Source organism: Hippoglossus hippoglossus, chromosome 23, assembly GCF_009819705.1.
Source record: "Hippoglossus hippoglossus isolate fHipHip1 chromosome 23, fHipHip1.pri, whole genome shotgun sequence".
In the NCBI taxonomy this organism is placed as follows: domain Eukaryota; kingdom Metazoa; phylum Chordata; class Actinopteri; order Pleuronectiformes; family Pleuronectidae; genus Hippoglossus; species Hippoglossus hippoglossus.
The window spans coordinates 6122663-6136243 of record NC_047173.1 but is presented as its reverse complement, the minus strand read 5'-3'; the positions used below and the strand labels follow the sequence as shown (position 1 = coordinate 6136243).

General features: G+C 41.8%; 1 protein-coding gene across 2 annotated transcripts in view; it reads right to left on the bottom strand.

The window, feature by feature from the left end:
- The window catches only part of sox5 (SRY-box transcription factor 5), a 229353-nt gene that overhangs the window by 143126 nt on the left and 72646 nt on the right, over positions 1–13581 (bottom strand). The window lies entirely within an intron of this gene.

Here is a 13581-nt window from a genome sequence, read left to right as displayed (position 1 = left end):
GTGTGTGTGTGTGTGTTGGCTGTATTGTGTTGTGTGCAAGTGCTTCTGCGCATGAATGTGTGAGGTAAGAGAGAAAGAACAGAGTGAAAAGAGATGATTAGAAAATAAACATACACAAAAAAAGTGAGAGGGAATGAACGACAAAGCAGAGTCACTCCTTCGAGTTCAGGCAGCCTCTCCTCCTTTCCTCTCTCGCTTCCTTTTTTCGTCCTCCTATTCCCTCTCCTCTCCTTTGCCCTCCCAATCTTGCCCCCTACCCTCACCCCTCCTTCATGCCAGAATGTCTCTATAAATATGAACAAGAGACACTATAGAAATACATACACACACACACACACACACACACACACACACACACACACACACACACATACACCAGTCTAAAACAATTAGCACAGTGGTGTATTGTGCCAGCAGAGCCAATACACACTTCCATGGCCATTACTCCCCATGGAAACAGGCGAGCACGTTCGCACACACATGTGATGTTGACGTTGTACCCGCACAGTAGCTGCCTTAGACAATAAGCTATTTCAGGGCCAAATCGCTGACAAAAATCCATTTTTCCACCCCACTAAAAAAGATCAGGAATGAGGGAGGGAGAAAGAGCGGGATAGCGAGAAAAGCTGAAATCAAATAAACAGTGGCATACATCTGTCTTAAGCTGGATTTATCTCTGTATTTTGTCATCGTTCTAATTTATTCCCCAACCTGCTTACAATTACTGCCTTTTCAAAACTCATATCGCCGGCTTGTTGTTCTCGGAGAGATTGCGTGGTATCTGCGAATGAATGAGCGGGGGACTTGCATAAGGTGGAAAAGCTCCTAGTGTACTTTTGTAGATTATCCACTTGATACCAATTCATTTTCCCTGTCTTGTCACAGTTTTGTAAAGGAGGCGATGTAGGACAAACATGCAAAAGCACACAAAAACACACAGAGAAGCAAGCATGCAGACACACACACAGTGCTGTAGTGTAGAGGAAGGGAGTGGGCTCATCATCTTTAGTTGTGATTACAACACTTGGCAAGCTCTCCCCTGCCTGTTTGCCTGCCTATTGCCTTACAAATGGATTAGTAAGCCCTGTTCCATTTGTGTGTGTAGCTTCTCTGAGATTTAGGTTGACTTACAAAGACCACCAATCAAATTTGGGAGCAGCCGTTTGTGCAGTCTTTTCCGGAGGAATATTAGGCGATGTGATTCGGGGACAACACAACTGCTACTGGTGTCTATACGCTTAAGTTTGGAAAACCTTTTGGGACGCCGTGCGCCTGCGTGTCTGTCAGCCCGCTGTAAAGATTTTACACGTCTTATAATAAGGAAGTCTGACTGGAAGTTTTCGGAGTCAGTCGGCGGTTAATCCATGGGAGGCCTGCTCGCTCATCCCTGGTTTACACATAATCAAGAAGAGGACAACTCTGATCTGAGACGGGGGATATTTATTTATTAAGACGGGGGAAGCAGGCAAGGTTTCAGATGCAGATAACTCACAGAGCTGTTTCACTCTAAAACACCAGCAGTGGGTCGAAAAGGATGAAACAGGGAAGTTTGTCTTCTAACGTACACCTACGTGTCGTGTAGCTCTGCAACAGTTTTGCAGTTTGGGGGATTGATGTTTGTTTGCTCTTGCTGGCAAATAACAGGCCGGCTTCGCAGAGGTAGACGAGGAGAACAAGACAAAAACAAAAACACTGCAATTAAACAAGGCCATAGCCTCATTTACACTTGTCATTTCAAATGTTGTGTATAACGTTTTAATGCACTTTTGTTTACACGGCCACATATTCAACATCATCCTGTGTTCTCTGTGTTTACAAGGCCTGACCCGAATGCCTCTAAAATTTCAAACGTTGTCATGGTAATCAACATTCAAATTGGTTTGTATTTAATTTTTGAATGCCTCACTACAAAATCCAAATAACCATGAAATAAGAAGTAACCATCCCACATTATCACATTGAATAGGGTTGGTTGATCTCAGACAACGACATTTTTTTTATCTTAGTGATAGTTGTGTGTCACATGGGACCACTCTCTCGTGGGACACTGACACATGACCAGGCTACTGTCTAGAAAGTCAAAGGACTCAAGCTACTTCCAAATTTGTAAAGATGATCCCCAAAACATAGTGCCAGCCATGACAAAGGAAAGTGGCATATCAAAAATCTCTTTCTCAAAATGCAACATTTGTCTCTGTAAAAAGCCTTGAATAATTATCAATGATGCTTCATAGCCACAAAAATGGTATTCGGGACAGTCCCAGTGTTCACCACATGCAAAGAGTACAGGTAGCACGCCTGAAGTTGGTCGGTAACTACCATAAAACACCAGAGGAAGAAACATGTACGCACTTGAGCAGTTTTGTCACATTGATAACAGTATGGCTAACAAGCTAACATCTACCCATAAGCCATTGTGTCTATGAATAAGCCAAAAGCTTCATCATCGTCCTGAAAGGCTCTCACTCGAAATCATTTAGTCGTTGAACCGATCAGGCATCACATGACTCTAACAACAGCCCAGGGCACCTTCTGTTGTGATCACACAGGGTCAAATCGCTCAGGCCGCTTTTATCTTTCATTTTAATTAGACAGGAAGAACCACAGCTAATTTCTGAGTCATTGTGGTTGCCATTATCACAGATGACAGACTGAATTCACCCTGTGCTGAGTACTTCCACACAGATTTATTACTGATGGTGGAAAACTAAGCAGGAGTGACAAGTGATCGATGCATCGAAACCTCTTTAACGTCTAAAGGGTCGTATCGTGGTCCTTTGTGAAGCTTGAAACTCTCCTCTCCAACACTGGATGTGTATCGAACATCAATGACAAAAAATGGAAGCAACAAAACTCTGTTAACGTGTTGTCAGACAAACCGTTCATTTTCACAAACTTGAAAGCTGGAAGGTTTTGTGTTTATTCAGCCAGTGAATGTACAGACCTCAGCTGTTAGCCAACTACCAACGGACACACCCACCACGTTCTCTGTTATTTCCCTCTTTCTTTTTTCTTTTTTATAATTCAGATTCATTAGGGGTTAGCACACACACAATGCAAAACTTATTTTCAAGTTCTATGAAAATCGCTGCTACTGGAAGATTGATGAGTGTCCAGACTTCAGGGTTTTACGACCCAGCTAATATGATGGTTTACACCCTTTTGGACATTAACATCCTGTAGTACCTCATTGGTTAATACTGGTAAAGCACCATGTAAAAAATCCTTAGAGAAGAGACTGAGGTGGACAGATGTGTATAGAAAGCCTCCAGCTTTGACAACAGAGACAGGGGTTTGCCTTGACTTCCTCCCAGTTTACCTTGAAGGTCATCTTTGCCTTAAACCAAGATGCCTAAACTTAAGTAAAACTTATTAATAGCAGAAGCGGATAAGAAAAGGCTTGGTAGTTGAACTATGAAATGCAATCTGATTGTCTACTTTTCTGTTTGAAGACGTATTGGGATGTGCACACTGTTCTGCTTCATCAATACAATACAGAGAAGCCTTGATTCAACCCTTCGGTATATCTGGAGGCCTCTGTGTTCTCTTGAGAGCATGATGCGTCTATAAAAGTTCTTAGCCTTTCATGTGCCACGTGACCCTGAGCAGCAATAACACAGCACAACAAAAACAAAGCAATATGCGATAATTTCACACTGGAGAAATTGTGTGAAATATTTCAGGATTTCATTGAATATCGGAGATTGTAGGGGGAGACACGCGTTCCCAGGCCAGATTTGAAAAAAGGAGCTGATTCAGGTCAGCCACACACAGAGACTTTTTTACCCATATTTTTCGAGTTTTTTCTTTTTATATATATATACTTTTTTCAACAAACAAACAAACAAATCCTTTCTTGTGCTACAGGAGATTTTAGTGTGGGATCACTGCAAAGTGCTTTGCTACGGAGCATCCTGACTGGCAACTATCTGTCTACAACCTCTCCTCTATCATTTTTAAAACATTTTCAAAATGAGAGCACCATTTTTAGTAGAGAAGAACAAGCAGTGTTTGGTTCATAGGAAAAGTGAATGTGTGTGTCTGTGTGTGTTTGTGCACATCCGTGTTTCTCCCAACCCAAGAGTACAGTTTGTGTGAATAAAGCTCTAAGCTGAGTTTCCATTAAGCCCCTTTCAACACAATACCGTTCTCTCTCAGAAACTCTGTCTGATGGATATCTGCTTTTGTTGCCGCAGTTCAATGTCCCTGCTATCTCCTGATGGAAGGAGTGGAGAGAAAAGAAGGTCTGAATGGGCCTCTATAGCTTAATGTTCCAGACAGTTCACACACACACACACACACACACACACACACACACACACACACACACACACACACACACACACACACACACACACACACACACACAAACACACACTTGCCAACTCACATACACTCCATGCTCCTCTACAATGAAATCAATGCTCTCAGTCTCCTCTCATAGTGCCACAGGCTTCTTGTGATCAAACACTACATCGTGTTCTCTAACTTCTGATACTGATGCTACCACAATGCCACTTTTGTACTTTTGCTGTTTCTCGTCATGCACATTGTGTTCGGTCACAATAAAAAGATTTTACTTTTGATGGTATTTTTGTAACATCTGCTTTTTTCGATAGAGATTTATCATTCATTTTATAAGGGTTGCCATGGTTTTCTCAAGCCATGTGTTCCTGATCATATAACTTATCGCTGTGAGATATAATACCTCTGTACCTTGCATACTTATTGTCTTTTCAAAATGAAATCTACATACTGTTATAATAACCTACAACAACATGAAATTAAATGTTAATGTTTCCACATTTCCTGACCAAATTTAGAATAATGTTTTCCCTAACTTTTCAGCAGCAGCTCCTTCAAGGTTTATTCTTTTTTTTTAACAAACTTTCAAAGCAAGCAGCAAGACAATCTCTGACAAAATCTTTAGCTTCGGATTTGCTTGTGTGTGTTATACAAGTGAGCATATGTCAGAAAGTATGTCTGATTTGGATTGGATGGGAACGCTGGACCGCTGCTCCCTGGGCTACCGTGGGGCCAGGAGTGTCCGGGGATAAAGCCTGATTGTTGGGGGAAGATAAAGATCGCTAACAGAGTGGACGGACAAGGGGAGGGACCACGGGACCATCCCGCCAAAGGCTGCTTCACACAAACATTATGGCACAAAGACACGAACACATTGAAAAGTCAGTGAACCCAACACGCACATGAGAATTATCTACAGTAGTTCTGCATTAGCTTTCCACAGTAGCTTTGTATGACAGAACAAAAACTAAATACACAGTACCACAGTGGTATGTTGGCAATGTGCTGGCGGGGAGATCATAGGACTGTTGTATAACCGCAGTGAGCGGACATGCCAATTGTCTCTGAGACAGAGGGACTCAGATAAAGATAGAAAGATTTAGATACAGACAGATAAATAACTAAAATAAAAATTATACAAGCATCTGACTGGGAGAAATGGGTGAAATATGATTGGATTATAGACAGGATACAAAGAAGACAGATCTGGAGGTCTCGGCGAGTTTTCCGGTTTTATTGGTTAAAAAAAAAAAAGACTTTCATGAACTTTCGGGAAAAGGAAATGATTTATGATGGTTCATGTCTCTTCATGCTTCAGAGGCTGAGAACATTTTTGTAAACACTGGCAATTCTGTCAGCTCTTCCGAACCCTCAGGTTTTAGGTGGTCTTTTTCAAACAGTGTGTTTTATTCTGCACCTTGGACTTGGTGATTCAAAAGCTACTATTTAGAGCTGATGGTAAAATTATCTTAAGCGGTTAACAAGTGATGTCCGCTGCTCATGTGCTAAAATGTTCCATTTCCGAGTTTTTATTCCGACTTGTGGTGGCGTTCATGTGAAATTTCCCGTCCGGGAACACATTTTCCTAATTATTTCGACACCGCATGAACGCACAATCAGCTCATAAAATCTAGTATCTCTACATGGCTAGATACCAATATGACTGTCCGCTACACACTAACTCCAGAAAGAGTACCATGTACGGTATGTCGCTGAGAGGCAGAAGCTGCAGCATCTGTGAGGGTGTCTCCATACATACCCACTCACACCACAACATCTTCACCACTTAATTATGTTTCTCACGGACAGCACAACACACTCTCGTCGACAATACACACCTACTCCAGCACATTTGCACACATTGTTGATACAAAGCTCCCATATACTCCACATAAGGATGTAAGGTATACAGCACTTATTTGTAAGTAGGGACATAGGTACATTCAATATACGCTATGCAACACATAGGTCAGGGGTGGGTTAACATTGAGGAGCATCTCTTCAAATTTCTGTAGCACTATAGAAAAGGTGTCCATTGTTAAATGCTGACTATTATACAAGTCTGTAATTGCACAGCAGAATAAAGTAACTTCTCTTTAACTGTCTCCTAAAGGCCCAACATCACCGTTCAAAAAGCCTCTACAGCAAAGAAGGCTATTCTTCCATCAGTTAAATCGGTGTGGACAACAACCACACGGCCACAGAAATTTCATTTATTCCTGCGTTCATTTAAAATGGATTACGGCTGTTATGCTGGATTCTGTAATTGACAATGTTAACAATAATAAAATGTACTTCATTATATTCCTTGGGTAAATTGATGCCCCGGAGCACATTATATGAAATGAAGTCTGGTCTAACATTGTGCAGACAATGCACCATTGGGTCCAAAGATGTCATGATGAACAACAACTTGCAGGAACAAATGTGCGTAGCAATTATGCATCAATGACAGTGTATTGTATTGTTTGTTTATGGACAAGGACACATCTCGGTACCTTGAACCCTTCTCAGAGCCGGCCAACAGCTATTCAAACCCACGTCTTCTTTTGAAATACGACATCACTGCTTTTCTTTCCCCAAATCTAAATCAACCTAGGTAATTAGAATTATATAAACAAGGAAGAATGGGACCTTTTCTGTGCAGTCTTTGTGACAGAGAATGGGCCAATTGCATTTCTGATGGATGTCAATAAAGAACACCAGATACACAGCCGCGAGGCCTTGTGCAGACCTTGAAACAAACACACGAACATGTTACAGAAACTTCACCAATACAGTACCAACATGCCATTATGTCCTATTCTCGAGGGCTCACAATAACTAGAATAACCATATTGCGGTTGTATGCCTCCGCCAAATTTGGTTTCCAGATTCCTATAAGGTCAGTGTAACCTTTACCTTTGACCACTGAAATCGTATCCGTTCATCTTTGAGTCCAAGTGAATGTTGGTACCAAATTTGAAGACATTCCCTATAGCTCATCTTGAGATATCACATTCACATTCAAGAAATACATCAACCTTTGGCTACTAAAATCAAATCAGTTAATTCTTGAGTCCAAGTGAATGTTTGAGCCACATGTGAAAGGAATCCCTCAAGGCGGTCTCGAGCTGTCACATCCACAAGGCAAGAAATGTGCTTTGTGAGGCCACAGTAACCTTGACCACCAAAAATCAAATCAGTTTATCCTATAAAACACTAGTCGTCTCATAAAGCATATTATAAATCATATATCTTCCAATCAGATGTCCTCAAATCTTGCAGAAGATACATGAGTGATAAACAGTGATAAACAATGTAGCTGATGTAAATATGACATTCATGTTTGGTCCCTGAGTTGTTTCCTCATTGTTTCACTCATATCACATGTTTACGTCGGACGATATTCTTCCCCTCTTCAGTGGAGTGTGGGCGTCATCAGGCCATGATTCATTCAATGATTCTCTATTCATTGGACATTTGATTTGATCTGCTCCTCTTCTGTTTGGCTTGGTTGTGCTCCTCCCCTTCCAGGAAGTGGCAGCAGAGTGGAGGTCGCCAGGAAGATGAGGTTCACCTGGGCGGCTGGTCTCGAACCTATTTAACCGGCTGGCTCAGTCTCTCTCTCGCTCGCTGCTCCCACATGTGCTCCTGGGTTTTGGTTGTTATTTCTGTTCCACGCACTACATTACGTCACAGATTTTTACTGACTTGTTAGCATCTTGGTTTCTTTTTGTAGATACTTTGATTTATTAAAAACTCACTTGTTTGATTGACAACAATTGGTGTGTTCTCCCTCCTGTTGTTTGTGTGAACCATGAGCCACTTCATGACATATCAATATGCAGATTTTTCCACATCTTCCAAAACCTGGTGACTGAGGTGCATGTAACCACAGTGATGGACAACCGGAAATGTATAACCGAGGAGACACTTGTACTTCATGTAGGCTCTGCATGTTTTTGTCCTCATCCAGAATCTACTCTGCTCACACTGTACGGGTCAATCGACTCGTAGTGGCCTCTTCCACATCACAACACACGAAGTACCTTTTATCAAATGCTGCTCGTCACTGTTTATTTCTCCATAGCCTGGTATTTAAGTTGCTGTTTTCAGTTGTAATGTTTATTGGGTAGCATGTTATACCGTATGTGATGTCCTGCGTTTTCAGATGCCAAAGTTTCTATGAGCTTTGTGTTGCCGTCACGTTGGAACAAGGTTAAGATGAAAATGATTCACTAATGTTTAAGAATCTATTTATCTGAAAGAGACTTTAGAATAATGAATTAAATAGACATAAGGTGATACTGTAAAGTCGCGTCCTCATGGAGAGAGGTAGTGAAAGATTAGAAGGCCAAAGTAAAGCTCTCTCTCTCTCTCGCTCCCTCTCTGACAGTTGCTGTACCATTAACACCGCCTCCACAATTAGTGTCTTCTCACCGACTACAATCTCTCTCTAGCACACACACACACACACACACACACACACACACACACACACACACAAATGCACGCATGCACTCTCACACACACGGTGACACCCCAGGGCCCTGCACAACCCAAACAGCATAATTAGACTTTCCCTAAACAAAGCACACACACTGTAATTACTCTGTAATGTTACATAGCACAGGGGACTCAACAAAAGCCATTTTCTGTGGATCAACCAGTGGCACACACACACACACACACACACACACACACACACACACACACACACACACACACACACACACACACACACACACACACACACAAACACACACTCACACACACGTTATACTCTTGTCCCACGTGTCTGTGTACGTTTCTATTGATTTCACGAGACGATTCCCAGTGGCTGTTGTCTGGCTTGTGAGTGTGCTGCATGCGTGAGTGTGCATGTGTGTGTGTGTGTGTGTTTAAATATATATATATATATATACTGTCTCTATAGGTATGTGTGTGGTTGCTTACATAAATGAATGCACTGTATGCATGTGTCTCTGAACTGGACAGCACATGAAAGACAGAGCAGTTGAATCTCATCATCTTGTGTTGCTCAGTCCAGGGAGGCAGCCATGCTAAACACACACATACACACACACACACACACACACAAATACACTCCTCTCTCAATCTCTGTATCTTTGCTTCCTCCTCTCCTGAATGGGACATGACTAATTTCTCCAGACAGAGCGACAGCAGAAACACAGGGCCGACCACTTGCGCCGATACCGTTCTTGACAGGACTCCACTCAGCTCCAGCAATCTACCACAACCACAACACCCCCCCCCCCCCCCCCCCCCCCCAAACTAAATCTGACCTCAACACAACAGACCCCTCCCCACACACCCCCACCAAAAAACACACACACCCTCCCCTTTTTACGCCTCTGTGCCCCCAAGTCAGTGCAGATACTGCTCCAAGTCCAGCGGCAGTAAATTAAACCTCTGTGCCAAGCCAAGTAGTGTGAAATCACATTAGATCTTAATCAGGGACTATTGTGTTTTCCTTGTTGGATTTTTTTTTTCCTTTTTATTATGGGTGTTATCTCTTGTTGTGCACGGCTTCATTTCACAGTCAGTGTGTCTGTAAGTTTTGAGTTGGACGACACTGGACTGCGAACATCAATAAGCTTCAAATTTGGGGATTTGTGTCAGTCAGTCAAAGTCCTGGACACAAATTCTTCATTGTAAATTCTAAATCTAAATATTTTCATTTTTCATGAGACTATAATTTATGATGGACGAGATAGTTCACCTCCACTGTTTTCCAAAGTACAGTAGAAAGGTTTTAACCCAATTTTTCCTTAAAGTTAGGGTAGGTAATCCTGGGAAAACAAGCAAGAGCACAAAATATGCAGCCGATACATCTCATCGGCCCTCTCGTCAAAGCTGGGCCCGTGTGAACGTGCACTGCATGACATCTGCCAGAAGTCGACTTTTCCGTGACTTGCTCGCTAACTTGAATCAACTTACCAGCCAGTAAGCACATGATCATATAATGATTTCCTATATTTTTAATCAAAAATATATCAACACTGAACTTTTTATCCTCCACTGTGGGTTTAATTCGACATATGCAGCGACAGCGATGGCAGAACGTCTCATAACATCTGAATTTGTCTCATTCAAGGTTTCTGCGGCACACAAGACCACTTTAAATGATCTTCTATGATTGTGACTGTAAAACTGTCTATGTGACAAAGTTTTCTGCAGAGTTCCCCCAGTGGCACTTTTAAATAGTAATCTAACATTAATACTCTTAATTACACTTTCTATTGATCCTTTTCCCAGTCTACAATCTTCATGGTAGCAGAAGCTCTTTACACTTTTCCAGAGAAAATCCAGTGAGTCTGTCCTCTAGACTCCTGCAAACAAATCTGAGAGATCTATGATGTAGACTCGGAAACGTGTCACAACAGTGATGAAGAGAGTGACAGTAGTATTGTTAAAACACCACATTGGTGGCATTGCATAATCAATGATAATCTCTATGTAATGGCCCTCCTTTCATGAGCTGCACCTCACTTTACAGCAAATAAAAATCAGCACTCTCCCTCTAATGATGTCTCCTGAGCTCAAAGACCTCCTCTCCTTCCTTATCTCACTTGGAGCCAATCAGCACAACTTAACAAGTCCTCTCCATCACTATGTTAACAATCTTCAACGTTATTTAACTCGCTGAAAAAAGAAATAGACTGTGAGGTCTAATGGGAGCGCCGTTAAGGCACTTTCGTTTCGAACCAAAATGGCTGTTGCTAATGTGGGGAGGACTGTTGAAGCCACTATCGACGCAATGTATAACAAATTGAACATTATTATATCTCTAAAAGAAGAACAGACAGCTTCACACTATAGTTTGTCAATCACACATGCATGCAACTATTCAAAAGAGACGGAAAGCCATGCATGACAAGGACCTAGAAGTGTGAGTCTCCCCAAAACAAAATCAGGTGATGTGAAGAAATAGATGTTTTGTGAAATGAGAGAAACACAGAGAAAACCCGGAGAAAGGAAAAGAAAAGAAGAGAGAAATACAGTGCGTGTTTTCAATGAAAAGGTCACTCACAGTGTAAAAAATTTTCATGAGTTGGGAATTGAACTCAGGTCAGCGGAGCTGAAAGGAAAATCCATACAGCCGTCCACCACCATGACGCCCAAGCATTCACTTTGCTGTGCACTGCCTCAATGTCACACTGCTGTCTGTTTCTATTTGTGTCTGCTGCAGGTAAATATGTTACTGATGGAGAAACGTGTGCAGGAACAATAAAGAGTGATTCTGACAAACAAGAAGTTCCTGAACGCAAACTGATAGGTGTGATTTTATATTTATTAAGCTCATCCTACACGTTGACTTCCTTTTTATCAGCGAGCTTCTCTATGCAGCTTCACAGGTTTGTATGTGTGTGCACGCCCGCATTTGCACATTTGTTGTTGTGTGTTTGAGACAGTCGCCGCTGGTGCAGAGTTTTTTTGAGAGTAAACTTCACCATTATCAGTCAGGGAAAAGGCAGAAAGTGTAATTGTGCTATCTTTAATGTTATTTTGTTTATTTTTATTAATTTGTGTGTGTGTGTGTGTGGGGGGGGATATATAGCTTTTATTACAGACTGTATATAAAGATGGACAACATGAAAAACATCCACAAAAGTGAAGCCAAAGTGTCTCGATTGCACCCTGGTGGTTGGCTGCAGTATAGGTCATAAACCCTACCTCCTCCATGTTAGTTGATGGGACGTAAAAAGTCGTACACATCAAATACATTTTATGAAAGATGGTTTCTGTCATTTTCGGTCATTCTGACGAGTTCAAGAGTTAATTTTCAAGTGAGTTTGGGTTTAATTAGTTATTTGATGCTATGTAAACCGGGTGACATGACAGCTTGACAGCTGAGACTGACTCATGATTGGTCGAGCATGTGTATTGGTGGGATCTCGATACAGCAGCTCCTTCCCCGATTGCTACTGAGCAGACTCTGGCTCCAAATGACATCTATGGTGCAAGATGGCAGCGTTGTATCCAGGATGTTTTGGACTCATTTCAGGATAGTGGGATGTAGTGGAGACGCTTTGTCCATCTTTATATACAGTCTGTGGTCAGAACGGTGAATTAGGGGAACTGCTCCACTGCTCGTGCATCGTAAAAACATGCAAGTGAGAGGTTCCGCTAAATACTGACATTTTAAAGTAAGTGAAAACATCATTACATCACTGATCTCCTCAGTTGACTGAAAAAAACATTACAATTACAAATCAGACGCTGTAAGCTACATTCCCCAAATTTTTAAGTGTAATCCTTCAAATTCAGCAAATCCGAAAAAAGACGAAAAGACGAAAAAGAGAGAGAGAGAGACAGACTATGTTGAACGAGGGGAAAAGCCTCTTTTCCAGCCCTCTGCTCTGACATGGCTTACCTAACACGCTTTAGCTGATCACATTGCAGCAGAACAGTACATGAAAACATGAAAAGGAGGACTATGCATGGTCAAGAGCAGTGAGCCAGCCTTGACAGAAAAAAACATGCACGATTATATAAAAACACTTGAACGTATAAAGGCCTTTGCACACTTGTGCGTGAGTAAAGGCCTGCAGACAAAAGTATGTGTTTGTCTCTGTAGGACAAACATTTGCACAAACACTTGGGACAATGGAAGCTGTGACACACTCCTTTCCCCAGTAGCCTTCCCCTGTCATCCTCTCACTGTCTCCACTTTTTATTTCTTCCAGTTTTTCCTCACTCCTCTCACACTTTTCTCTCAGAAACAAAGGAGACCAGGGGCTTCAGGATCGGGAGAGACGGACATATTGGATCCGGTATCCTTGTACTGTGCCGTATTACCCTGCGCACAGCCAAGACATCAGGGTTAAAGTGACTGGAATGATCCTGATTCATGATCCGACACCATCGATTAATAACTAAATATAATCAGAGTTTTTCACCACACAAGCCTTAGTACATTGATAATAATAATTACATCATTTTTGATTTTATTACTTATTTATTGATTGATTTATTATTTGGGGGATGGGCGAATTGGCAGGCCCACCCCCGCTGCTAAAAAATAAAATCCGAGGGGAAAACACTGGAGACGCCATCACTCTCCATAGTTCTTCCCTCGCCCCGCCAATGCCATCTGAGCAAACAGTCAAAAGGACAGAAGGAAAAAGTGAAATTATTGATTTGATGTCAACGTTAATTAGAGATGAAAGAGGAGAAGAGCAGTGCAGAGAGAGGAGGGAGAGAGGCTGAAAGTGAGCTGTTTGCATCATTCAGGTAAAAGGTCGAGAAAAGAGGAAAACGACAAACTGG